Source organism: Cetorhinus maximus, unplaced genomic scaffold, assembly GCF_964194155.1.
Source record: "Cetorhinus maximus unplaced genomic scaffold, sCetMax3.hap1.1 HAP1_SCAFFOLD_915, whole genome shotgun sequence".
NCBI classification, from domain to species: domain Eukaryota; kingdom Metazoa; phylum Chordata; class Chondrichthyes; order Lamniformes; family Cetorhinidae; genus Cetorhinus; species Cetorhinus maximus.
Window position 1 is genome coordinate 34969 of NW_027596857.1, and position 26593 is coordinate 61561.

Below are 26593 nucleotides of genomic sequence, written 5' to 3' on the forward strand. Positions count from 1 at the left end.
CCATCAGGGATCTGGACGTAGCGTCCAATCTGCTTCCGGCCCTGCCGGATCGTCCAGCCGCATCGATGATGCAGTTGAAGTCCCCGCCCAGAATGACCGGCCTGGAGGTCGCCAGCAGCAGTGGGAGCTGCTGAAAAACCTCCAGCCGCTCAGCCCCTTGTGCCGGGCCGTACACGTTAATTAACCGGAGTGGAGCGTTCTTGTACATTACGTCTGCTACCAGGAGTCGCCCGCCCACCACCTCCTTGACCTCGGAGACGGTGAAGTTGCCTCCCCGCAGCAGAATACCCAGGCCGGAGGAACGAGAGTCGTTTCCGCCCGACCAGATCGATGGCCCGTGGGACCACCATCGTGACCATTGCCTGTAGGAGCTGAGGTGCGGTATCGCACACTCCTGCAGAAACAACAGGTCAGCTTTGACCTTGGCAAGGTAGTCCAAGGTCGCAACACATCGCGTAGTAGATTTAATGCTACGCACATTTATGGATACAATCTTTAAACCCATATTAAAGCATTTATTCTCCTACCAAAACCACTGTCTCTGAGAGTCCCAGACCTTTAGTCTGCTCCTTCATACCCGTAGTGAGCTCAAATTCCTTCACTTTGGATGGGCTGAGGTAGATCTCCTTGGCCGTGTTCTGCTCCAGTGGCATCTGGAGGTTCACGTAGTGAGCGGATTTTGAGATGACCTTTGCTGGAGAAGCTTCTCCAAAACTCACCCCCTCTGGGGGGTTGCTGTTCCCGACAGGTGATAAGAACAGATACTACACTTGATCTTAGCCAAAAGGCCGAGAAGCGATGCCGGCGCCGCCCTTGACTTCCCCGAGTGCCATCTGCCTTCCCTCCTTTAAAGCAGACTGACAGCGTTCAAAGACTTATGTATATATATATCTAAGCACTGACGGTTTCACTGTTGGCATATTTGTCCCGGGATTTCTAATTGGAAAAGTTGCCTTTGTTCTCTCTCTTTCAGTGAGACTGCATCAGAGTTATGTAGATCGGCAGTATTCCACCAATCAGATGGGAGAGGGTTGTGCCTATCCACATGGACGTCAGTGTCAGAGGCTGCTGTGGAAGAAGCTTTTGAAAGCAGTTGCGTGTCTTGCAGGGCGTGAGTGACAATGCAGCAAGCAAGTGTGCAGAGCTGCACACATAGAGTCCTAGATTGGTTAGAGCAGAAAAGGAGGCCATTCGGCCTGTCGTGTCTGTGCTAGCTCTTTGCAAGAGCAACTCCCCTAGTGCCACTCACCTGCCTTTTCCCCATAGCCCTGCAAATATTTTCTCTTCAGATAATTATCCGATTCTCTTTTGAAAGCCACTCTTGAAAGTGCCCCCAGCACACTCTCAGGCAGTGCATTGCAGATTCTAACCACTCGCTGCGCAAGAAGGTTTCTCCTCATGTCGCCTTAGTTCTTTTGCCATTCACTTTAAATGGGGGTCCTCCATGTTGTGTTTTCCACCTTACGCAAACACACCGACGACACAAAGAGGATCGCTAACTCAATTCTTTGATTTGAAGAGATGAAATATATACAACAATATCTAGGTCTCTAGGACAGCTCCTATCATCGGCCCGAGAATTATACATGAGTATATACACGTCACACCCTGCCTGGCGATGCACAGCAATTTTAGATACGCTCTTTAAAGGTATACCACAACAACTCCAAGCTGTACCCTTAAATAATAAGAACTATTTACATTACAACAAATTGCTCTTCTGTGTTTGAACCTACAATTGTACAAAGTGATCACCTTATGAGTCCCTGGGACGGAATGGTGGTTCGTTGATACTGTGAAGTTGGTTTGAGATTGCCGTACGTTCTCACAATTCTGGTTGTCTGTAGGAGTCTTGCGCTGGGATCGTGTCTTAGATCGCGTTCTGCTTGCGATGGGGTTACTTGGTGTTTCTTGTTCTGGTACTTCCCTGATTCGCCATCGGTTTCTTCACAATGGGTGCTCGTACTTGATCTGATCATGGTTCTGGACAGATGCTGCTGATTTCTGCCGGATTTCATGTTCCATCGGTTGGGTGTTGTAGTCATACCTTTTGTCCAATGATGACTGGGAAGGGTTGTTCGCACTGTAATTCTGCTGGTGAAGGAGTGGTTGCACTGAGCGCTGTCGCTCTAAGGTGTAGCATTGTGACAGGCCGTCACAAGCCTTGTTTACTTTGCTGACATTTCATAAGTAAGCACTTTACAGTATATACATTCCGCCATGCTATTGGACCTGGGGCAGTGTGGTGATGCGGTAGTACGGTCAACTCCCCACTTTTCACACATCGGTGCGCAGACCGATCAACACCTGCGACCACTTCGAACCGGCCTCGGGTGCCAAGGGTAAACCGTGGCAAGAGCGAGGCCGTGCCCTTTGGGAACTGAACTAAGCTTTGTCCCTTTCACCAGCAGGTCAGACTGCCTGAAGCTGCTGGGGATATGGTTCGGAGGGACCAGGGAATGCGTTAGAAACTGGAAGGAGCGAGTAGCCATGGTGAGAAAAGAACTGGGCTTGTGGGAGCAAAGCTCCCTCTCCATTGCGGGTAAGAACCTGCTCATCAGGCGTGAGGCACTCTCAGTGTTGTACATGGCGCAGGTCTGGCCCATTCCTCACTCCTGCGCTGTGGCGATCACGCGAGCCAACTTCCGCTTTGTCTGGAGGTCAAAAGTGGACCATGTTTGCAGGGACATGATGTAAAAAACCTCTGGATGAAGGGGGAGAAAACATGCCCAACATCACCCTCATCCTGATGGCCACCTTTGTGTATGGCTGTATCAAGCTGTGTGTAGACCCAAACACCAAGCGTCACTACGTGCTGAGGTTCTACCTGTCCCTGGTGTTGCGAAGGATGGGTCTGGTCACGCTGCCACGGAAAGCTCCAAGTGCCATATCACCTGTCCCGTGTGGAAAAATTATGCAGAGGAACCGCAAGTCCATCAGGCAGTGGTTAGCACGTATCACCCTAGAGGCCCTGCGGGAAAAGGAGATGGTGGATCCCGTCGGATGGTTCGCCGAACAGACTGTCAGGGTCATTTGGCAGAACGCCTCATCACCAGAACCTTCCAACAAGCACAAAGACGTAGCTTGGCTGGTGGTGAGAAAGGACCTTGCCGTCAGGTCCTTCCTACACGCCAGGAGCCTCACCCCCTCTGCACGTTGCCCTCGAGGTGGCTGTGGTGGGGAAGAGACCGTTGCCCACCTCCTTGTGGAATCTGCCTTTGCAGAAAAGGTCTGAAGAGAGTGGCCGTGGTTCTTGTCGAGGTTCATCCCGAGCAGTTCCGTGACACAGGTCCGGACACTGTGCTCTACGGGCTGTTCCCAGGGACACACGCCGAGACAAGCATCAACTGCAGCCGGAGGATCAACTCGGTGAAAGACGCTCTTTGGCTGCCTGAAACTTCTTGGTCTTCCATTGCAAAGAGTTGGCACATTCCAAGGTCCAGGACTACGTGCTGAGGGACGCACTAAAGTTTGGGGCAGAGGCGCAATGGGGAAAGGTGGCTGTCTACGACCTTTCAGCCATAGTGCACCAAGGGGCTGGGATTTGCATAGGCTCCTCGGGCTGTAAGACACACGGTGAATGTTTCCAGTGAATACTACATGTATCACTTTTGCCTTGAAGCACCTCAGAGTGAAACATGATCTATGTAGGCAACTTAAATACCATTGCACTGTCTGACTGTCTGTTATGACCATTTTGAAATGTCTGCAATGTTCCTTCCTGCAATGGTTGCGCTAGATGTGTCGTGTAACTGGCAGGTAATGGGAAATTTCGAGAAACGGTCAGTCACAAGGGAGAACACGTGACAGGCATGAGAGACAATCCACGAGTCTTTGTAGCTGAGTTTCCGTGTGAGCAACTAGCTCACAGCGCAGAGGAGTTCTTCGATCGAGGCCTGCTGTATTTTTGTCTTTGCTTTCAGTTTGGGCAGTCAAAGAACAAAGAACAAAAAAAACGTACAGCACAGGAACATGTATTTCGGCCCTCCAAGCCTGCGCCGATCAGTCTGTGGAGCTTGCCGGCTGACCTGGCATGCAGCTAAACTCCTTCCACATCTACAGGGAAGGCAAAGTCAGGAGCGTTTCTCTCAGAGCGTAGTGAGTCTTTGGAACTCTCTTCCTCAAAAGGTGGTGGAAACAGGGTCTTTGAATATTTTCAAGACAGAGCTGGATAGATTAACAAGGCGGGGTGGAAGGTTATCGGTGGTAGGCAGGAATGTGGGGTTGAGGTTGCAATCAGATCAGCCATGATCTTCTGAATAGTGGAGCAGGCTCTTGGGGCCCAGTGGCCTACTCCTGCTCCTAAGTTGTATGTTCGTACATGTAGGGGCATTAGTTTTTACTGATTCCAGTACTTCTCCTGCACTGAACCTGGAGAGTACTACGTCAGCTGCTGTTGAGTTGTTTCCTGATGCCCTGCTTTCTTTTGTACGAGCTGTCTAGCATCCTCGTTATGGGCTTCCTTTGCTTGGCATTGGGCCTTCTTTTGGGCTGACTGTTGGTCTATTTCCTTTACGGGATGTCAGCATGACATCACCAGAAGGGAAATGTGTCATGTTATGAAGTCACAGTAAATAGGTCCAATGCATTATATCATTATAATAACACAAGATGATGATCAGCAGTGAGAAGACAGGTGGCAGCAAGGATAAGTACAGGTACGACACAGTGAACAGCCTTAGATCCTGTTAAAATGTTGAAAATGTTTCTCCCCTTCTCAAAGATTATTTCCTTCAAAATTTTAGAAATCTTTCAGCTTCAACCAGAAGTCACATACAAGCCAAACAACAAAACCACCTGCGTGCACAGCACAGCACAGTATCTGCCAGCCTGCAATGATGTCGGCTCTCTTTTAATCACCTTTTCACCTCCAATCAGTCCTATTCAGCAGGCAAGCAAAGGAGCGCAGAAAATACATCTGCACGGCTGCTTCTAACTTCTAGAAAGGGAACAGCCTTATCCTAGGAAAGTGAAAAATATCTATACTGTCACAAAGTGATGCACTTGAACTGCAAAACACCACGCTTACCTGAGCTTGTGTCACAGTTTTTGCTGTCTACCTCAGCCAGTATTTTTCTGTATTCTCAGTCGTCCATCCTGGCTTCTTGCTTTCTCTGCAGCTTTCAGATGCCTCCCCTTGGCCGGCCTCAGTGCTCAGTGACAGATCAGCGCTCGCTATTATTTGTCCTCAGTGGTAACTGCTAGGGGAGAAATGCTTGACTTTTTCAATCACCTTTTACCTCAGTAAAATCCAAGTAGAACCTAAAGTGGCAATGCTTCTCCCTCTCAGCACCCAACATGTCTTGCCTTTTCTTCAGGTTGGCTTTGAGTAAGCACAACAGTTGCTGCCTGGCTGCCATTAGAGACAGTTTTCAAGTACAGAGACAAGGGGCAGCCCCATGACCCCTCCCCCGACTCCTGCACAATATGCAAATATAGCACATTGTCTGAGTGCAATTTGGGAGCTGAAGATGGTTTCACAGTGGGATACAAGATATGAGGAGAGGTCACAGTCAACGTTTCCTCACAGACACACCGCCACATAAGCCCCTTTAAATTTGCGCGGCTGTGCAAAAAATTTAATGGGCCCGCACACTTAAACAAATCGGTCACGCACTGTAATGACTCGCCTCATTCAGTTCAACAGAAATTAGGATCATGTTTTTAACCTGTGCCCTCGTTTTAAAATATTTTGTGTTCCATATTTACTTTCTCAATTTGTTATTAACTTACTTTACACTGCTTTATATCCTATCTTGTCGCAGATGTGGATCAGTCTGCGCACCGACAGCGGATCCGACCAGAAGACGGCGACGTCGTCCATGTACAGGGAGGCTTTTACCTGAATGCCTCCACTGCCTGGGATCGTCACTCCTCTTATGCCCGGATCCTTCCTGATGGACTCGGCAAAGGGTTCTATGCAACACACGAAAAGAACAGGCGAGAGAGGACAGCCCTGCCTGACTCCAGATTTAATCGGAAAGCTATCTGTTTCCCACCCGTTGATTGAGACTGCGCTACTGATGTTAGTGTAGAGCAGTTGGATCCAATTTCGAATTCCCTCCCCAAACCCCATTTTGGAGCGCACATCTACCATGTAGGTGTGCGATATTCTGTCAAAGGCCTTCTCCTGATCCAAGCTGATGAGGCAGGTATCCACACCCCTGTCCTGTACATAGGCAATCGTATCCCTGAGCAGCGCCAGGCTGTCAGAGATCTTCCTGCCTGGCACAGAGCAGGTCTGGTCAGGGTGAATCACCAATTCCAGAGCGGATTTGACCCGGTTGGTGATGACCTTGGACAGAATCTTATAGTCCACATTCAACAGTGAAATGGGTCGCCAATTTCTAATTTCCTCCCTTTCCCCCTTGTGCTTGTAGATGAGGGTGATGATGCCTTTCCTCATGGATTCTGACATACTACCGGCCAGGAGCATACTCTCGTACACTCCTAGCAGGTCTGGCCCGATCAAGTCCCACAGAGCCGAATACAACTCCGTCGGCAAGCCGTCGCTTCCGGGGGTTTTACTCTTCTCCAAGGACTCGAGGGCCTTAGTCAGTTCATCAGGAGTTAGCGGTTTGTCCAGGCTCTCCCGCGTACTGTGGTCTAAGACCTCCGTGATAGAGGACAGGAAGGACTGGGAGGCCGTGCTGTCCGTGGGCTTCACGTCATACAATCCGGCATAAAAGGATTTGCTGATCCTCAGAATGTCGGACCGTGATGACTTTACTGAGCCGTCTTCTTCCTTCAGGCTGCTGATCACAGAGCGCTCTCTGTGTACCTTTTGGAAGAAGAAACGTGAGCACGTCTCATCCTGCTCCATGGAGCGGACTCTGGAACGGAAGATGATCTTGGAGGCCTCCGAGGCAAAGTGCGAGGCTTGCTGGCCCTTCACCTCTTGGAGCTCCTCCTTGACATCGACCCCCATCGACTGCAGCCGGAGCAGATTCTGCATCTTTTTCTGGAGTCGGGACATTTCCCTCGGTTCCTTTCTAGCTTTCTGGGTGCCTTTGAGGATGAAAAACCTCTTGATGTTTCCCTTGATCGCTTCCCACCAGTGTGTCAGGGACTCAAAGAGGGGTTTCACGGTTCTCCAACCTTTGTAATCCCTCTTGAGCTCCTCAATGTTCTCTGGGGTCAGCAGTTGCACATTTAGCTTCCATGCCCCCCTGCCCACCCTCAGGTCCTTCTCCAAGTGGCAGTCCGCCAGTAGGAGGCAGTGGTCAGAGAAGAACACCGGCTTGACCTCGGTGGATCTGACTGTGAATGCACGGGACACAAACAGGAAGTCTATCCTGGAACGAATGGACCCGTCTGGCCGCGACCAGGTGTATCTACGCTGCGCTCCGTCTGCAGGGTTGCTGAAGACGTCGTGCAGCTTGGCATCCTTAACTGTTTCCATCAGGGATCTGGACGTAGCGTCCAATCTGCTGCCGGCCCTGCCAGCGAGTGTTGGGTGAGAGTGCGTGTTTTTTGTGTGTAGCTGCTGCGGGTGAGTGAGTGAGTGAGAGAGAGAGAGAGAGAGAGAGAGAGAAAGAAAGAAAGTTGGATTTTGGAACATGTACATGTTGAGAAGTAAAGAAAGCAGATGTTTGTAAGAAAACTATTTTTAGCATTGAAAATCCCCTGGAAAGGGGAGGGTGCACCGTTCCCAGAGATACTGCAATACCGGGTCGATGTGTGGAGTGGACGGAGCAAGCCCCTATTCCATCTCCCTGCTCCAAAAATCAATTTAATATATGGTCCCCAGATAAGGGACGTATCAGATATTAAACTGATAAGAACAGATTTTTTTTTTTTTTTTTTTTTGTAAAAATATACTTTATTCATAAAATATCTTCAATCACATTCCAAACCATTTCAAAAACAACCTTACAAGGGTACAATCCAGGGTTAAACTTTTACAAAATGTATCACCAGGTGCATTAGTACAAACAATATTACAATCATTTACAGCCTTTCATTTTGATCTGTACAGCCCGAGGGGCTCTAAACAGTTCCCAGTCTCTCGGTGCGCTGTGGTAGAAAGGTCTTAGACAGCGACCCTTCCCCATTGCGCCTTTGCGGCAGCTGCCCCAAGCTTTAGTGCGTCCCTCAGCACGTAGTCCTGGACTTTGGATTGTGCCAGTCCGCAACAATCGGTCGGGGACAACTCTTTGTGCTGGAAGACCAACAAGTTTCGGGCAGACCAAAGCGCCTCTTTCACCGAGTTGATGATCCTCCAGCTGCAGTCGATGTTTGTCTCGGTGTGTGTCCCTGGGAACAGCCCGTAGAGCACAGAGTCCTGTGTCACAGAACTGCTCGGGATGAACCTCGACAGCAACCACTGCATCTCTCTCCAGACTTTCTTTGCAAAGGCACAATCCACAAGGAGGTGGACAACGGTCTCTTCCCCACCACAGCCACCTCGAGGGCAACGTGCAGAGGGGGTGAGCTTCCTGGCGTGTAGGAAGGATCTGACGGGGAGGGCCTTTCTCACCACCAGCCAAGCTACGTCTTGGTGCTTGTTGGAAAGTTCTGGCGATGAGGCATTCTGCCAAATGACTTTGACAGTCTGCTCGGGGAACCATCCCACAGGGTCCACCCTCTCCTTATCCCTCAGGGCCTCTAGGACGTTACGTGCTGACCACTGCCTGATGGACTTGTGGTCAAAGGTGTTTTTCTGCATCAATTTTTCCACCAGGGACAGGTGGTACGGCACGGTCCAACTACTTGGAGCGTTCCGCGGCAGCGTGGCCAGACCCATCCTTCGCAACACCGGGGACAGGTAGAACCTCAGCACGTAGTGACACTTGGTGTTTGCGTACTGAGGGTCTACGCACCGCTTGATGCAGCCGCACACAAAGGTGGCCATCAGTATGAGGGCGATGTTGGGCACGTTTTTTCCCCCTTTATCTAGAGGCTTGTAGATCGCGTCCCTGCGGACACGATCCATTTTCGACCTCCAGATAAAGCGGAAGATGGCTCGAGTGATCGCCGTCGCGCAGGAGTCTGGAATGGGCCAGACCTGCGCCACGTACAGCAACAGCGAGAGTACCTCACACCTGATGACCAGGTTCTTACCCGCAATGGAGAGGGAGCGTCGCTCCCACATGCCCAGTTTCCTCTTCACCATAGCCACTCGCTCCTTCCAGTTTCTAACGCATGCCCCGGTCCCTCCGAACCATATCCCCAGCACCTTCAGGCCGTCAGCCCTGACAGTGAAGGGGACAAAGGATCGGTCAGCCCAGTTCCCAAAGAACATGGCCTCGCTCTTCCCACGATTTACCTTGGCTCCCGAGGCCAGTTCGAACTGGTCGCAGATGTGCATCAGTCTGCGCACCGACAGCGGATCCGAGCAGAAGACGGCGACGTCGTCCATGTACAGGGAGGCTTTTACCTGAGTGCCTCCACTGCCTGGGATCGTCACTCCTCTTATGCCCGGATCCTTCCTGATGGACTCGGCAAAGGGTTCTATGCAACACACGAAAAGGACAGGCGAGAGAGGACAGCCCTGCCTGACTCCAGATTTAATCGGAAAGCTATCCGTTTCCCACCCATTGATTGAGACTGCGCTACTGATGTTAGTGTAGAGCAGTTGGATCCAATTTCGAATTCCCTCCCCAAAGCCCATTTTGGAGAGCACATCCCCCATGTAGGTGTGCGATATTCTGTCAAAGGCCTTCTCCTGATCCAAGCTGATGAGGCAGGTATCCACACCCCTGTCCTGTACATAGGCAATCGTATCCCTGAGCAGCGCCAGGCTGTCAGAGATCTTCCTGCCTGGCACAGAGCAGGTCTGGTCAGGGTGAATCACCAATTCCAGAGCGGATTTGACCCGGTTGGCGATGACCTTGGACAGAATCTTATAGTCCACATTCAACAGTGAAATGGGTCGCCAATTTCTAATTTCCTCCCTTTCCCCCTTGTGCTTGTAGATGAGGGTGATGATGCCTTTCCTCATGGATTCTGACATACTACCGGTCAGGAGCATACTCTCGTACACTCGTAGCAGGTCTGGGCCGATCAAGTCCCACAGAGCCGAATACAACTCCGCCGGCAAGCCGTCGCTTCCGGGGGTTTTACTCTTCTCGAAGGACTCGAGGGCCTTAGTCAGTTCCTCAGGAGTTAGCGGTTTGTCCAGGCTCTCCCGCGTACTGTGGTCTAAGACCTCCGTGATAGAGGACAGGAAGGACTGGGAGGCCGTGCTGTCCGTGGGCTTCACGTCATACAGTCCGGCATAAAAGGATTTGCTGATCCTCAGAATGTCGGACCGTGATGACTTTACTGAGCCGTCTTCTTCCTTCAGGCTGCTGATCACAGAGCGCTCTCTGTGTACCTTTTGGAAGAAGAAACGTGAGCACGTCTCATCCTGCTCCACGGAGCGGACTCTGGAACGGAAGATGATCTTGGAGGCCTCCGAGGCAAAGTGCGAGGCTTGCTGGCCCTTCACCTCTTGGAGCTCCTCCTTGACATCGACCCCCATCGACTGCAGCCGGAGCAGATTCTGCATCTTTTCCTGGAGTCGGGACATTTCCCTCTGTTCCTTTCTAGCTTTCTGGGTGCCTTTGAGGATGAAGAACCTCTTGATGCTTCCCTTGATCACTTCCCACCAGTGTGTCAGGGACTCAAAGAGGGGTTTCACGGTTCTCCAACCTTTGTAATCCCTCTTGAGCTCCTCAATGTTCTCTGGGGTCAGCAGTTGCACATTTAGCTTCCATGCCCCCCTGCCCACCCTCAGGTCTTCCTCCAAGTGGCAGTCCGCCAGTAGGAGGCAGTGGTCAGAGAAGAACACCGGCTTGACCTCGGTGGATCTGACTGTGAATGCACGGGACACAAACAGGAAGTCTATCCTGGAACGAATGGACCCGTCTGGCCGCGACCAGGTGTATCTACGCTGCGCTCCGTCTGCAGGGTTGCTGAAGACGTCGTGCAGCTTGGCATCCTTAACTGTTTCCATCAGGGATCTGGACGTAGCGTCCAATCTGCTGCCGGCCCTGCCGGCGAGTGTTGGGTGAGAGTGCGTGTTTTTTGTGTGTAGCTGCTGCGGGTGAGTGAGTGAGTGAGAGAGAGAGAGAGAGAGAGAGAGAAAGAAAGAAAGTTGGATTTTGGAACATGTACATGTTGAGAAGTAAAGAAAGCAGATGTTTGTAAGAAAACTATTTTTAGCATTGAAAATCCCCTGGAAAGGGGAGGGTGCACCGTTCCCAGAGATACTGCAATACCGGGTCGATGCGTGGAGTGGACGGAGCAAGCCCCTATTCCATCTCCCTGTTCCAAAAATCAATTTAATATATGGTCCCCAGATAAGGGACGTATCAGATATTAAACTGATAAGAACAGATTTTTTTTTTTTTTTTTTTTGTAAAAATATACTTTATTCATAAAAATCTTCAATCACATTCAAAACCATTTCAAAAACAACATTACAAGGGTACAATCCAGGTTAAACTTTTACAAAATGTATCACCAGGTGCATCAGTACAAACAATATTACAGTCATTTACAGCCTTTCATTTTGATCTGTACAGCCCGAGGGGCTCTAAACAGTTCCCAGTCTCTCGGTGCGCTGTGGTAGAAAGGTCTTAGACAGCGACCCTTCCCCATTGCGCCTTTGCGGCAGCTGCCCCAAGCTTTAGTGCGTCCCTCAGCACGTAGTCCTGGACTTTGGATTGTGCCAGTCCGCAACAATCGGTCGGGGACAACTCTTTGTGCTGGAAGACCAACAAGTTTCGGGCAGACCAAAGCGCCTCTTTCACCGAGTTGATGATCCTCCAGCTGCAGTTGATGTTTGTCTCGGTGTGTGTCCCTGGGAACAGCCCGTAGAGCACAGAGTCCTGTGTCACAGAACTGCTCGGGATGAACCTCGACAGCAACCACTGCATCTCTCTCCAGACTTTCTTTGCAAAGGCACAATCCACAAGGAGGTGAACAACGGTCTCTTCCCCACCACAGCCACCTCGAGGGCATCGTGCAGAGGGGGTGAGACTCCTGGCGTGTAGGAAGGATCTGACGGGGAGGGCCTTTCTCACCACCAGCCAAGCTACGTCTTGGTGCTTGTTGGAAAGTTCTGGCGATGAGGCATTCTGCCAAATGACTTTGACAGTCTGCTCGGGGAACCATCCCACAGGGTCCACCCTCTCCTTATCCCTCAGGGCCTCTAGGACGTTACGTGCTGACCACTGCCTGATGGACTTGTGGTCAAAGGTGTTTTTCTGCATCAATTTTTCCACCAGGGACAGGTGGTACGGCACGGTCCAACTACTTGGAGCGTTCCGCGGCAGCGTGGCCAGACCCATCCTTCGCAACACCGGGGACAGGTAGAACCTCAGCACGTAGTGACACTTGGTGTTTGCGTACTGAGGGTCTACGCACCGCTTGATGCAGCCACACACAAAGGTGGCCATCAGTATGAGGGCGATGTTGGGCACGTTTTTTCCCCCTTTATCTAGAGGCTTGTACATCGCGTCCCTGCAGACACGATCCATTTTCGACCTCCAGATAAAGCGGAAGATGGCTCGAGTGATCGCCATCGCGCAGGAGTGTGGAATGGGCCAGACCTGCGCCACGTACAGCAACAGCGAGAGTACCTCACACCTGATGACCAGGTTCTTACCCGCAATGGAGAGGGAGCGTCGCTCCCACATGCCCAGTTTCCTTTTCACCATAGCCACTCGCTCCTTCCAGTTTCTAACGCATACCCCGGTCCCTCTGAACCATATCCCCAGCACCTTCAGGCCGTCAGCACTGACGGTGAAGGGGACAAAGGATCGGTCAGCCCAGTTCCCAAAGAACACGGCCTCGCTCTTCCCACGATTTACCTTGGCTCCCGAGTCCAGTTCGAACTGGTCGCAGATGTGGATCAGTCTGCACACCGACAGCGGATCAGAACAGAAGACGGCGACATCGTCCATGTACAGGGAGGCTTTGATCTGAGTGCCTCCACTGCCTGGGATCGTAACTCCTCTAATGCCCGGATCCTTCCTGATGGACTCAGCAAAGAACAGGCGAGAGAGGACAGCCCTGCCTGACTCCAGATTTAATTGGAAAGCTATCTGATTCCCACCCATTGATTGAGACTGCGCTACTGATGTTAGTGTAGAGTAGGATCCAACTGGATCCAATTGCGAATTCCCTCCCCAAACCCCATTTTGAGAGCACATCCACCATGTAGGTGTGCGATATTCTGTCAAAGGCTTTCTCCTAATCCAGGCTGATGAGGCAGGTGTCCACACCCCTGTCCTGCACATAGGCAATCGTATCCCTGAGCAGCGCCAGGCTGTCAGAGATCTTCCTGCCCGGCACAGTGCAGGTCTGGTCAGGGTGTATCACCAATTCCAGAGCGGATTTGACCCGATTGGCGATGACCTTGGACAGAATCTTATAGTCCACATTCAACAGTGAAATGGGTCGCCAATTTCTAATTTCCTCCCTTTCTTCCTTGTGCTTGTACATGAGGGTGATGATGCCTTTCCTCATGGATTCTGACATACTGCCGGCCAGGAGCATACTCTCGTACACCCCTAGCAGGTCTGGGCCCATCCAGTCCCACAGAGCCCAATACAACTCCGCCGGCAAGCCGTCGCTTCTGGGGAGATTTACTCTTCTCGAAGGACTCAAGGGCCTAAGTCAGTTCGTCAGGAGTTCGCGGTTTGTCCAGCCTCTCCCGTGTACTGTCGCCTAAGACCTCCGTGATAGAGGACAAGGAGGACTGGGAGGCCGTGCTGTCCGTCGGCTTCACGTCATAAAATCCGGCATAAAAGGATTTGCTGATCCTCAAAATGTCGGACTGCGCTGACTTTACTGATCTGTCTTCTTCATTCAGGCTGCTGAACACAGAGCTCTCTCTCTGTTCCTTTTGGAAGAAGAAACGTGAGCGCGTCTCATCCTGCTCCACGGAGCGGACTCTGGAACGGAAGATGTTCTTGGAGGCAAAGTGCGAGGCTTGCTGGCTCTTCACCTCTTGGAGTTCTTCCTTGACATCGACCCCCACCGACTGCAGCCGGAGCAGATTCTGCATGTTTTTCTGGAGTCGGGACATTTCCCTCTCTTCCTTTCTAGCTTTCTGGATGCTTTTGAGGATGAAAAACCTCTTGGTGTTTCCCTTGATCGCTTCCCACCAGTGTGTCAGACTCAAAGAGGGGTTTCATGGTTCTCCAACCTTCATAAGCCCTCTTGAGCTCCTCAATGTTCTCTGGGGTCAGCAGTTGCACGAATAGCTTCCATGCCCCCCTGCCCACCCTCAGGTCCTTCTCCAAGTGGCAGTCCGCCAGTAGGATGCAGTGGTCAGAGAAGAACACCGGCTTGACCTCGGTGGATCTGACTGTGAATGCACGGGACACAAAGAGGAAGTCTATCCTGGAACGAATGGACCCGTCTGGCCGCGACCAGGTGTATCTACGCTGCGCTCCGTCTGCAGGGTTGCTGAAGACGTCGTGCAGCTTGGCATCCTTAACTGTTTCCATCAGGGATCTGGACGTAGCGTCCAATCTGCTTCCGGCCCTGCCGGATCGTCCAGCCGCATCGATGATGCAGTTGAAGTCCCCGCCCAGAATGACCGGCCTGGAGGTCGCCAGCAGCAGTGGGAGCTGCTGAAAAACCTCCAGCCGCTCAGCCCCTTGTGCCGGGCCGTACACGTTAATTAACCGGAGTGGAGCGTTCTTGTACATTACGTCTGCTACCAGGAGTCGCCCGCCCACCACCTCCTTGACCTCGGAGACGGTGAAGTTGCCTCCCCGCAGCAGAATACCCAGGCCGGAGGAACGAGAGTCGTTTCCGCCCGACCAGATCGATGGCCCGTGGGACCACCATCGTGACCATTGCCTGTAGGAGCTGAGGTGCGGTATCGCACACTCCTGCAGAAACAACAGGTCAGCTTTGACCTTGGCTAGGTAGTCCAAGGTCGCAACACATCGCGTAGTAGATTTAATGCTACGCACATTTATGGATACAATCTTTAAACCCATATTAAAGCATTTATTCTCCTACCAAACCCACTGTCTCTGAGAGTCCCAGACCTTTAGTCTGCTCCTTCATACCCGTAGTGAGCTCAAATTCCTTCACTTTGGATGGGCTGAGGTAGATCTCCTTGGCCGTGTTCTGCTCCGGTGGCATCTGGAGGTTCACGTAGTGAGCGGATTTTGAGATGACCTTTGCTGGAGAAGCTTCTCCAAAACTCACCCCCTCTGGGGGGTTGCTGTTCCCGGCTTCCTGGAGCTGGGGTGCGATGACTGCCTCACTGCTCCCAGATTCCAGGGGCTGTGGTGCACTGGCCTCCTCAGGTTGCAGGCCAAGTTGGGGTGCGCTGGTCTCCTTGTTGTCTCCAATTTTCTGGAGCTCGGGTGTCTCGTCCTCCAACGCCCTGGAGCTTTGCCGCCTCTTCTGTCGGTGCCGCTCTGGCACTTCCTCATCCGAAGAGCTGCTGCCCTTGTCATCCGTGTCGGATGGGAGACGCCTCTTGCCGCTTCTCTGGGAAACGCCTTTGCTTCTTCTTCGCTCCCTCTTACTTTTCTTGTTCTTCACCGTCCGCCACTCCCCCTGCTGCTTTTCCACTGCTGCCTCCTCCTCCATTGATTCGCTGTCCTGAGGACTGGAAGGTTCAGGGGGTAGTGCTGTTGATTGGCTCTCTGTTGCCTCAATCTCTTTCTCCACCTTGTCTCTCTCTGTGTCCTCCTTTGTCCCGTTGAGCTCCCTGGGGGCCTTGGTGGTTGGAGTGACACGGAACATTTCTTCTGCTTCCCCGTGGTCGGCTTTGGCTGCCTGTGCGTAAGTACGGCAGCGTTTGGGGCAGGTCCTGTAGAGGTGACTTGCCTCGCCACACAGGTTGCAGCACTTGGCCTGTTTGCAGTCTTTTGTCTGGTGCCCTTCCTGTTTGCAGATCTTGCAGAGGGAGGCGCTGCAGTTGGCCGCCACATGACCAGCCTTGCCGCATGAGCGACAATGCTTGGGTTGCCCAGCGTAGACCAGGTAGCCACGGTTTCCCCCGATAGCGAAACTGGAAGGAGGGTGGAAAATGGCTCCCTTACCATCGGTCTTTAGCGTGACCTTAAACAGGCGTTTGCCTGTCCAGATCCCCAAGTCGTCTCGAATCTCGGTGCCGCTCCCCACCTTATCGAAGTACCTGGTGAGGAAGGTGACCACGTCGGCGACAGGGACGAAGGGGTTGTACACATGCACCATCACCTCACGTTCCCGTTGCAACGGCAGAGAAAAGTGCGGCTCCGCCGTCAGGATTTTCATCTCCGGCAGGTCTCTCTTCTCCTCGAACACCCTCAGGAGCCGGACGCAGTCTGCCACCCGCTTGAACGTCACGTCAAAATAACCGCCTTTGCGGGAGTCGTGCAGGGTGAAGATCTCCGTAGCTTGGAAGCCGCACGCCTTCAACAGGATCCTCCTGGTGAAGAAGCCCCGATCCATAGGTGATCCTCCTTCGCTGTGGTTCACCGTGACTCGGACGGTGATAGGTAACCCACGGTATGGATTTCGATTGCGATTGGTTATAGCCCTTCCATCCCGACCTTGCCTTGGTAGGACCATGGTGTCGCCCCTGCAACACTTGATCTTAGCCAAAAGGCCGAGAAGCGATTCCATTCGCCTTCCTTGTTACCTGCTGTACCTGCATACTAGCTTTCAGCGATTCGTGCGCGAGGACACCCAGATCCCTCTGTGCTGAAGCATTTCTGAAGTTTCTCTCCATTTGAATAATAAGTCGCCTTTTTATTCTTCTGACCAAAATGGATAACCGCACACTTATTAAACTTATTTAACTTAGTTAAACTCCATCTGCCAAATTTTGGCCCATTCACCTAACCTGTCCATATCCATTTGTAAATTTCTTATTTCTTCATTGCAACTTACTTTCCCACCTATTTTGGTGTCATCTGCAAATTTAGCTATAGTACCTTCTACTCCTGAATCCAAGTAAATAGTTGGGGCCCGAGGACCGAACCCTGTGGCACCCCACTAGTTACAGCTTGGCATCCACAAAAGACCCATTTATCTTGACTCTCTGCTTTCTGTTGGTTAGCCAATCCTCTATCCAAGCTAATATATTACCCTTAGCTGCGTGTGATCTTATCTTGTGTATTAATCTTTTGTGCGGCACCTTATCAAATGCCTTCTGGAAGTCCAGACATACTACATCTACAGGATCCCCGTTATCCACTTTGCTTGTCACATCTTCAAAGAACTCTAGCAAATTAGTCAAACACGATTTACTCTTCGTAAAGCCATGCCGACTCTGAGGGATTGCATTTTGACTTGCATTTTAGGAAGGTAGTGGAGGCATTGGAGAGAGTGCAGAAGAGGTTTACGAGTTTGGTTCCAGGGGCGAGGAAGTTGAGTTATGAAGTAAGATTGGAGAAGTTGGGACTGTATTCCTTGGGGAAAAGAAGTCTGAGAGGAGACTTGATAGAGGTATTGAAAATCATGAGGGGTCTGGAGAGAGTAGATAGGGAGAAACTGTTTGCACCGGGGCAAGGATCGAGAAGGAGAGGGCACAGGTTTAAAGTAACTGGCAAAAGAAGCAAAAGCGATAGGAGCAGCGAGCGGTCAGGGTCTGGAATGCACCACCTGATAGCGCGGCGGAGGCAGGTTCAATTGAAGAGGGAATGAGATGATTATTTGAAAAGAAAGCATGTGCCGGGTTACGTGGAGAAGGCAGGAGAAAGGCACGAGGTGAAATGTTCACCGGGAGAGCTGGTGCAGGCACGACGGGCGGAATGGGCTCCTTGTGCAATGTAAGGATTGTGTGAATGTGGATGTAGAGGTTTCGGAGTAGCTGTGTAAAGTGTGTGAGCTTTGAGGTGTGAGTTTTGATTGTTGCTGTGTCAGCAGCGGCAGCGGCAGCAGAGAGCTGGTTTAAAATGTTGTGAGGCGAAAGGTGCAGCTGAGAGAGTGTTTGAGAGGTGTATTTGCAAGTGAAAGCTGTTTTTGTATAAGTGAGGTAGAGTGTTTGTGAGATGAGAGTGCTGTCTGTGAGTGTTGGGTGAGCGTGCGTGTTTTTTGTGTGTAGCTGCTGCGGGTGAGTGAGTGAGAGAGAGAGAGAGAGAGAGAGAGAGAAAGAAAGAAAGTTGGATAAAAACAAAAAGCTAAAAGCTACTGCGGATGCTGGAAATCCAAAACAAAATAAAAACAGAATTACCTGGAAAAACTCAGCAAGTCTGGCAGCATCGGCGGAGAAGAAACCAGTCAACGTTTCGAGCCCTCATGGCCCTTCAGCAGAACTGAAGCATAGTTTCAACAAGGGAGAAATATAAATTGGTTTAAGGTGGGTGGGGGGGGAAGAGACACATTGAGGGTGTAGTGTGAGCAGATAATCAAAAGATGTCAGAGACAAAAGGGTCAAAGAGGTGTTGAAGGTGGTGGTCTTTGTCTGAGAAAAGTGCTAATTAAGAATGACTAAAGACCTTTAGTCTTTCCACCCCACCCCCACTAGAGCTGTACTTTGAATATCCTGTCTTGCATTCTTAATTAGCACTTTTCTCAGACAAAGACCACCACCTTCAACACCTCTTTGACCCTTTTGTCTCTGACATCTTTTGATTATCTGCTCACACCACACCCTCAATGTGTCTCTTCCCCCCCACCCACCTTAAACCAATTTATATTTCTCCCTTGTTGAAACTATGCTTCAGTTCTGCTGAAGGGCCATGAGGGCTCGAAACGTTGACTGATTTCTTCTCCGCCGATGCTGCCAGACTTGCTGAGTTTTTCCAAAGAAAGTTGGATTTTGGAACATGTACATGTTGAGAAGTAAAGAAAGCAGATGTTTGTAAGAAAACTATTTTTAGCATTGAAAATCCCCTGGAAAGGGGAGGGTGCACCGTTCCCAGAGATACTGCAATACCGGGTCGATGCGTGGAGTGGACGGAGCAAGCCCCTATTCCATCTCCCTGCTCCAAAAATCAATTTAATATATGGTCCCCAGATAAGGGACGTATCAGATATTAAACTGATAAGAACAGATTTTTTTTTTTTTATTGTAAAAATATACTTTATTCATAAAAATCTTCAATCACATTCAAAACCATTTCAAAAACAACATTACAAGGGTACAATCCAGGTTAAACTTTCACAAAATGTATCACCAGGTGCATCAGTACAAACAATATTACAGTCATTTACAGCCTTTCATTTTGATCTGTACAGCCCGAGGGGCTCTAAACAGTTCCCAGTCTCTCGGTGCGCTGTGGTAGAAAGGTCTTAGACAGCGACCCTTCCCCATTGCGCCTTTGCGGCAGCTGCCCCAAGCTTTAGTGCGTCCCTCAGCACGTAGTCCTGGACTTTGGATTGTGCCAGTCCGCAACAATCGGTCGGGGACAAATCTTTGTGCTGGAAGACCAACAAGTTTCGGGCAGACCAAAGCGCGTCTTTCACCGAGTTGATGATCCTCCAGCTGCAGTTGATGTTTGTCTCGGTGTGTGTCCCTGGGAACAGCCCGTAGAGCACAGAGTCCTGTGTCACAGAACTGCTCGGGATGAACCTCGACAGCAACCACTGCATCTCTCTCCAGACTTTCTTTGCAAAGGCACAATCCACAAGGAGGTGAACAACGGTCTCTTCCCCACCACAGCCACCTCGAGGGCATCGTGCAGAGGGGGTGAGACTCCTGGCGTGTAGGAAGGATCTGACGGGGAGGGCCTTTCTCACCACCAGCCAAGCTACGTCTTGGTGCTTGTTGGAAAGTTCTGGCGATGAGGCATTCTGCCAAATGACTTTGACAGTCTGCTCGGGGAACCATCCCACAGGGTCCACCCTCTCCTTATCCCTCAGGGCCTCTAGGACGTTACGTGCTGACCACTGCCTGATGGACTTGTGGTCAAAGGTGTTTTTCTGCATAAATTTTTCCACCAGGGACAGGTGATAAGAACAGATACTACACTTGATCTTAGCCAAAAGGCCGAGAAGCGATGCCGGCGCCGCCCTTGACTTCCCCGAGTGCCATCTGCCTTCCCTCCTTTAAAGCAGACTGACAGCGTTCAAAGACTTATGTATATATATATCTAAGCACTGACGGTTTCACTGTTGGCATATTTGTCCCGGGATTTCTAATTGGAAAAGTTGCCTTTGTTCTCTCTCTTTCAGTGAGACTGCATCAGAGTTATGTAGATCGGCAGTATTCCACCAATCAGATGGGAGAGGGTTGTGCCTATCCACATGGACGTCAGTGTCAGAGGCTGCTGTGGAAGAAGCTTTTGAAAGCAGTTGCGTGTCTTGCAGGGCGTGAGTGACAATGCAGCAAGCAAGTGTGCAGAGCTGCACACATAGAGTCCTAGATTGGTTAGAGCAGAAAAGGAGGCCATTCGGCCTGTCGTGTCTGTGCTAGCTCTTTGCAAGAGCAACTCCCCTAGTGCCACTCACCTGCCTTTTCCCCATAGCCCTGCAAATATTTTCTCTTCAGATAATTATCCGATTCTCTTTTGAAAGCCACTCTTGAAAGTGCCCCCAGCACACTCTCAGGCAGTGCATTGCAGATTCTAACCACTCGCTGCGCAAGAAGGTTTCTCCTCATGTCGCCTTAGTTCTTTTGCCATTCACTTTAAATGGGGGTCCTCCATGTTGTGTTTTCCACCTTACGCAAACACACCGACGACACAAAGAGGATCGCTAACTCAATTCTTTGATTTGAAGAGATGAAATATATACAACAATATCTAGGTCTCTAGGACAGCTCCTATCATCGGCCCGAGAATTATACATGAGTATATACACGTCACACCCTGCCTGGCGATGCACAGCAATTTTAGATACGCTCTTTAAAGGTATACCACAACAACTCCAAGCTGTACCCTTAAATAATAAGAACTATTTACATTACAACAAATTGCTCTTCTGTGTTTGAACCTACAATTGTACAAAGTGATCACCTTATGAGTCCCTGGGACGGAATGGTGGTTCGTTGATACTGTGAAGTTGGTTTGAGATTGCCGTACGTTCTCACAATTCTGGTTGTCTGTAGGAGTCTTGCGCTGGGATCGTGTCTTAGATCGCGTTCTGCTTGCGATGGGGTTACTTGGTGTTTCTTGTTCTGGTACTTCCCTGATTCGCCATCGGTTTCTTCACAATGGGTGCTCGTACTTGATCTGATCATGGTTCTGGACAGATGCTGCTGATTTCTGCCGGATTTCATGTTCCATCGGTTGGGTGTTGTAGTCATACCTTTTGTCCAATGATGACTGGGAAGGGTTGTTCGCACTGTAATTCTGCTGGTGAAGGAGTGGTTGCACTGAGCGCTGTCGCTCTAAGGTGTAGCATTGTGACAGGCCGTCACAAGCCTTGTTTACTTTGCTGACATTTCATAAGTAAGCACTTTACAGTATATACATTCCGCCATGCTATTGGACCTGGGGCAGTGTGGTGATGCGGTAGTACGGTCAACTCCCCACTTTTCACACATCGGTGCGCAGACCGATCAACACCTGCGACCACTTCGAACCGGCCTCGGGTGCCAAGGGTAAACCGTGGCAAGAGCGAGGCCGTGCCCTTTGGGAACTGAACTAAGCTTTGTCCCTTTCACCAGCAGGTCAGACTGCCTGAAGCTGCTGGGGATATGGTTCGGAGGGACCAGGGAATGCGTTAGAAACTGGAAGGAGCGAGTAGCCATGGTGAGAAAAGAACTGGGCTTGTGGGAGCAAAGCTCCCTCTCCATTGCGGGTAAGAACCTGCTCATCAGGCGTGAGGCACTCTCAGTGTTGTACATGGCGCAGGTCTGGCCCATTCCTCACTCCTGCGCTGTGGCGATCACGCGAGCCAACTTCCGCTTTGTCTGGAGGTCAAAAGTGGACCATGTTTGCAGGGACATGATGTAAAAAACCTCTGGATGAAGGGGGAGAAAACATGCCCAACATCACCCTCATCCTGATGGCCACCTTTGTGTATGGCTGTATCAAGCTGTGTGTAGACCCAAACACCAAGCGTCACTACGTGCTGAGGTTCTACCTGTCCCTGGTGTTGCGAAGGATGGGTCTGGTCACGCTGCCACGGAAAGCTCCAAGTGCCATATCACCTGTCCCGTGTGGAAAAATTATGCAGAGGAACCGCAAGTCCATCAGGCAGTGGTTAGCACGTATCACCCTAGAGGCCCTGCGGGAAAAGGAGATGGTGGATCCCGTCGGATGGTTCGCCGAACAGACTGTCAGGGTCATTTGGCAGAACGCCTCATCACCAGAACCTTCCAACAAGCACAAAGACGTAGCTTGGCTGGTGGTGAGAAAGGACCTTGCCGTCAGGTCCTTCCTACACGCCAGGAGCCTCACCCCCTCTGCACGTTGCCCTCGAGGTGGCTGTGGTGGGGAAGAGACCGTTGCCCACCTCCTTGTGGAATCTGCCTTTGCAGAAAAGGTCTGAAGAGAGTGGCCGTGGTTCTTGTCGAGGTTCATCCCGAGCAGTTCCGTGACACAGGTCCGGACACTGTGCTCTACGGGCTGTTCCCAGGGACACACGCCGAGACAAGCATCAACTGCAGCCGGAGGATCAACTCGGTGAAAGACGCTCTTTGGCTGCCTGAAACTTCTTGGTCTTCCATTGCAAAGAGTTGGCACATTCCAAGGTCCAGGACTACGTGCTGAGGGACGCACTAAAGTTTGGGGCAGAGGCGCAATGGGGAAAGGTGGCTGTCTACGACCTTTCAGCCATAGTGCACCAAGGGGCTGGGATTTGCATAGGCTCCTCGGGCTGTAAGACACACGGTGAATGTTTCCAGTGAATACTACATGTATCACTTTTGCCTTGAAGCACCTCAGAGTGAAACATGATCTATGTAGGCAACTTAAATACCATTGCACTGTCTGACTGTCTGTTATGACCATTTTGAAATGTCTGCAATGTTCCTTCCTGCAATGGTTGCGCTAGATGTGTCGTGTAACTGGCAGGTAATGGGAAATTTCGAGAAACGGTCAGTCACAAGGGAGAACACGTGACAGGCATGAGAGACAATCCACGAGTCTTTGTAGCTGAGTTTCCGTGTGAGCAACTAGCTCACAGCGCAGAGGAGTTCTTCGATCGAGGCCTGCTGTATTTTTGTCTTTGCTTTCAGTTTGGGCAGTCAAAGAACAAAGAACAAAAAAAACGTACAGCACAGGAACATGTATTTCGGCCCTCCAAGCCTGCGCCGATCAGTCTGTGGAGCTTGCCGGCTGACCTGGCATGCAGCTAAACTCCTTCCACATCTACAGGGAAGGCAAAGTCAGGAGCGTTTCTCTCAGAGCGTAGTGAGTCTTTGGAACTCTCTTCCTCAAAAGGTGGTGGAAACAGGGTCTTTGAATATTTTCAAGACAGAGCTGGATAGATTAACAAGGCGGGGTGGAAGGTTATCGGTGGTAGGCAGGAATGTGGGGTTGAGGTTGCAATCAGATCAGCCATGATCTTCTGAATAGTGGAGCAGGCTCTTGGGGCCCAGTGGCCTACTCCTGCTCCTAAGTTGTATGTTCGTACATGTAGGGGCATTAGTTTTTACTGATTCCAGTACTTCTCCTGCACTGAACCTGGAGAGTACTACGTCAGCTGCTGTTGAGTTGTTTCCTGATGCCCTGCTTTCTTTTGTACGAGCTGTCTAGCATCCTCGTTATGGGCTTCCTTTGCTTGGCATTGGGCCTTCTTTTGGGCTGACTGTTGGTCTATTTCCTTTACGGGATGTCAGCATGACATCACCAGAAGGGAAATGTGTCATGTTATGAAGTCACAGTAAATAGGTCCAATGCATTATATCATTATAATAACACAAGATGATGATCAGCAGTGAGAAGACAGGTGGCAGCAAGGATAAGTACAGGTACGACACAGTGAACAGCCTTAGATCCTGTTAAAATGTTGAAAATGTTTCTCCCCTTCTCAAAGATTATTTCCTTCAAAATTTTAGAAATCTTTCAGCTTCAACCAGAAGTCACATACAAGCCAAACAACAAAACCACCTGCGTGCACAGCACAGCACAGTATCTGCCAGCCTGCAATGATGTCGGCTCTCTTTTAATCACCTTTTCACCTCCAATCAGTCCTATTCAGCAGGCAAGCAAAGGAGCGCAGAAAATACATCTGCACGGCTGCTTCTAACTTCTAGAAAGGGAACAGCCTTATCCTAGGAAAGTGAAAAATATCTATACTGTCACAAAGTGATGCACTTGAACTGCAAAACACCACGCTTACCTGAGCTTGTGTCACAGTTTTTGCTGTCTACCTCAGCCAGTATTTTTCTGTATTCTCAGTCGTCCATCCTGGCTTCTTGCTTTCTCTGCAGCTTTCAGATGCCTCCCCTTGGCCGGCCTCAGTGCTCAGTGACAGATCAGCGCTCGCTATTATTTGTCCTCAGTGGTAACTGCTAGGGGAGAAATGCTTGACTTTTTCAATCACCTTTTACCTCAGTAAAATCCAAGTAGAACCTAAAGTGGCAATGCTTCTCCCTCTCAGCACCCAACATGTCTTGCCTTTTCTTCAGGTTGGCTTTGAGTAAGCACAACAGTTGCTGCCTGGCTGCCATTAGAGACAGTTTTCAAGTACAGAGACAAGGGGCAGCCCCATGACCCCTCCCCCGACTCCTGCACAATATGCAAATATAGCACATTGTCTGAGTGCAATTTGGGAGCTGAAGATGGTTTCACAGTGGGATACAAGATATGAGGAGAGGTCACAGTCAACGTTTCCTCACAGACACACCGCCACATAAGCCCCTTTAAATTTGCGCGGCTGTGCAAAAAATTTAATGGGCCCGCACACTTAAACAAATCGGTCACGCACTGTAATGACTCGCCTCATTCAGTTCAACAGAAATTAGGATCATGTTTTTAACCTGTGCCCTCGTTTTAAAATATTTTGTGTTCCATATTTACTTTCTCAATTTGTTATTAACTTACTTTACACTGCTTTATATCCTATCTTGTCGCAGATGTGGATCAGTCTGCGCACCGACAGCGGATCCGACCAGAAGACGGCGACGTCGTCCATGTACAGGGAGGCTTTTACCTGAATGCCTCCACTGCCTGGGATCGTCACTCCTCTTATGCCCGGATCCTTCCTGATGGACTCGGCAAAGGGTTCTATGCAACACACGAAAAGAACAGGCGAGAGAGGGCAGCCCTGCCTGACTCCAGATTTAATCGGAAAGCTATCTGTTTCCCACCCGTTGATTGAGACTGCGCTACTGATGTTAGTGTAGAGCAGTTGGATCCAATTTCGAATTCCCTCCCCAAACCCCATTTTGGAGCGCACATCTACCATGTAGGTGTGCGATATTCTGTCAAAGGCTTTCTCCTGATCCAAGCTGATGAGGCAGGTATCCACCCCCCTGTCCTGTACATAGGCAATCGTATCCCTGAGCAGCGCCAGGCTGTCAGAGATCTTCCTGCCTGGCACAGAGCAGGTCTGGTCAGGGTGAATCACCAATTCCAGAGCGGATTTGACCCGGTTGGTGATGACCTTGGACAGAATCTTATAGTCCACATTCAACAGTGAAATGGGTCGCCAATTTCTAATTTCCTCCCTTTCCCCCTTGTGCTTGTAGATGAGGGTGATGATGCCTTTCCTCATGGATTCTGACATACTACCGGCCAGGAGCATACTCTCGTACACTCCTAGCAGGTCTGGCCCGATCAAGTCCCACAGAGCCGAATACAACTCCGTCGGCAAGCCGTCGCTTCCGGGGGTTTTACTCTTCTCCAAGGACTCGAGGGCCTTAGTCAGTTCATCAGGAGTTAGCGGTTTGTCCAGGCTCTCCCGCGTACTGTGGTCTAAGACCTCCGTGATAGAGGACAGGAAGGACTGGGAGGCCGTGCTGTCCGTGGGCTTCACGTCATACAATCCGGCATAAAAGGATTTGCTGATCCTCAGAATGTCGGACCGTGATGACTTTACTGAGCCGTCTTCTTCCTTCAGGCTGCTGATCACAGAGCGCTCTCTGTGTACCTTTTGGAAGAAGAAACGTGAGCACGTCTCATCCTGCTCCACGGAGCGGACTCTGGAACGGAAGATGATCTTGGAGGCCTCCGAGGCAAAGTGCGAGGCTTGCTGGCCCTTCACCTCTTGGAGCTCCTCCTTGACATCGACCCCCATCGACTGCAGCCGGAGCAGATTCTGCATCTTTTCCTGGAGTCGGGACATTTCCCTCGGTTCCTTTCTAGCTTTCTGGGTGCCTTTGAGGATGAAAAACCTCTTGATGTTTCCCTTGATCGCTTCCCACCAGTGTGTCAGGGACTCAAAGAGGGGTTTCACGGTTCTCCAACCTTTGTAATCCCTCTTGAGCTCCTCAATGTTCTCTGGGGTCAGCAGTTGCACATTTAGCTTCCATGCCCCCCTGCCCACCCTCAGGTCCTTCTCCAAGTGGCAGTCCGCCAGTAGGAGGCAGTGGTCAGAGAAGAACACCGGCTTGACCTCGGTGGATCTGACTGTGAATGCACGGGACACAAACAGGAAGTCTATCCTGGAACGAATGGACCCGTCTGGCCGCGACCAGGTGTATCTACGCTGCGCTCCGTCTGCAGGGTTGCTGAAGACGTCGTGCAGCTTGGCATCCTTAACTGTTTCCATCAGGGATCTGGACGTAGCGTCCAATCTGCTGCCGGCCCTGCCAGCGAGTGTTGGGTGAGAGTGCGTGTTTTTTGTGTGTAGCTGCTGCGGGTGAGTGAGT

At 50.7% G+C, this 26593-nt stretch overlaps 2 non-coding genes and 3 pseudogenes across 2 annotated transcripts; all 5 read right to left on the minus strand.

Moving 5' to 3' along the window:
- Window positions 1-698: 698 nt before the first annotated feature.
- Window positions 699-800, minus strand: LOC144675114 (U2 spliceosomal RNA; annotated as a pseudogene).
- A 6835-nt stretch (window positions 801-7635) lies between these two features.
- On the minus strand, window positions 7636-7819 carry LOC144675112 (U2 spliceosomal RNA). Its single transcript, XR_013574768.1, has one exon. It is a non-coding gene; the product is annotated as a U2 spliceosomal RNA (small nuclear RNA).
- Window positions 7820-11170: 3351 nt separating this feature from the next.
- LOC144675098 (U2 spliceosomal RNA) lies at window positions 11171-11353 on the minus strand. The gene has a single exon (XR_013574763.1). It is a non-coding gene; the product is annotated as a U2 spliceosomal RNA (small nuclear RNA).
- Window positions 11354-18792: 7439 nt separating this feature from the next.
- LOC144675116 (U2 spliceosomal RNA) lies at window positions 18793-18971 on the minus strand (annotated as a pseudogene).
- An 830-nt stretch (window positions 18972-19801) lies between these two features.
- LOC144675113 (U2 spliceosomal RNA) lies at window positions 19802-19891 on the minus strand (annotated as a pseudogene).
- Between the last annotated feature and the right edge of the window lie 6702 nt (window positions 19892-26593).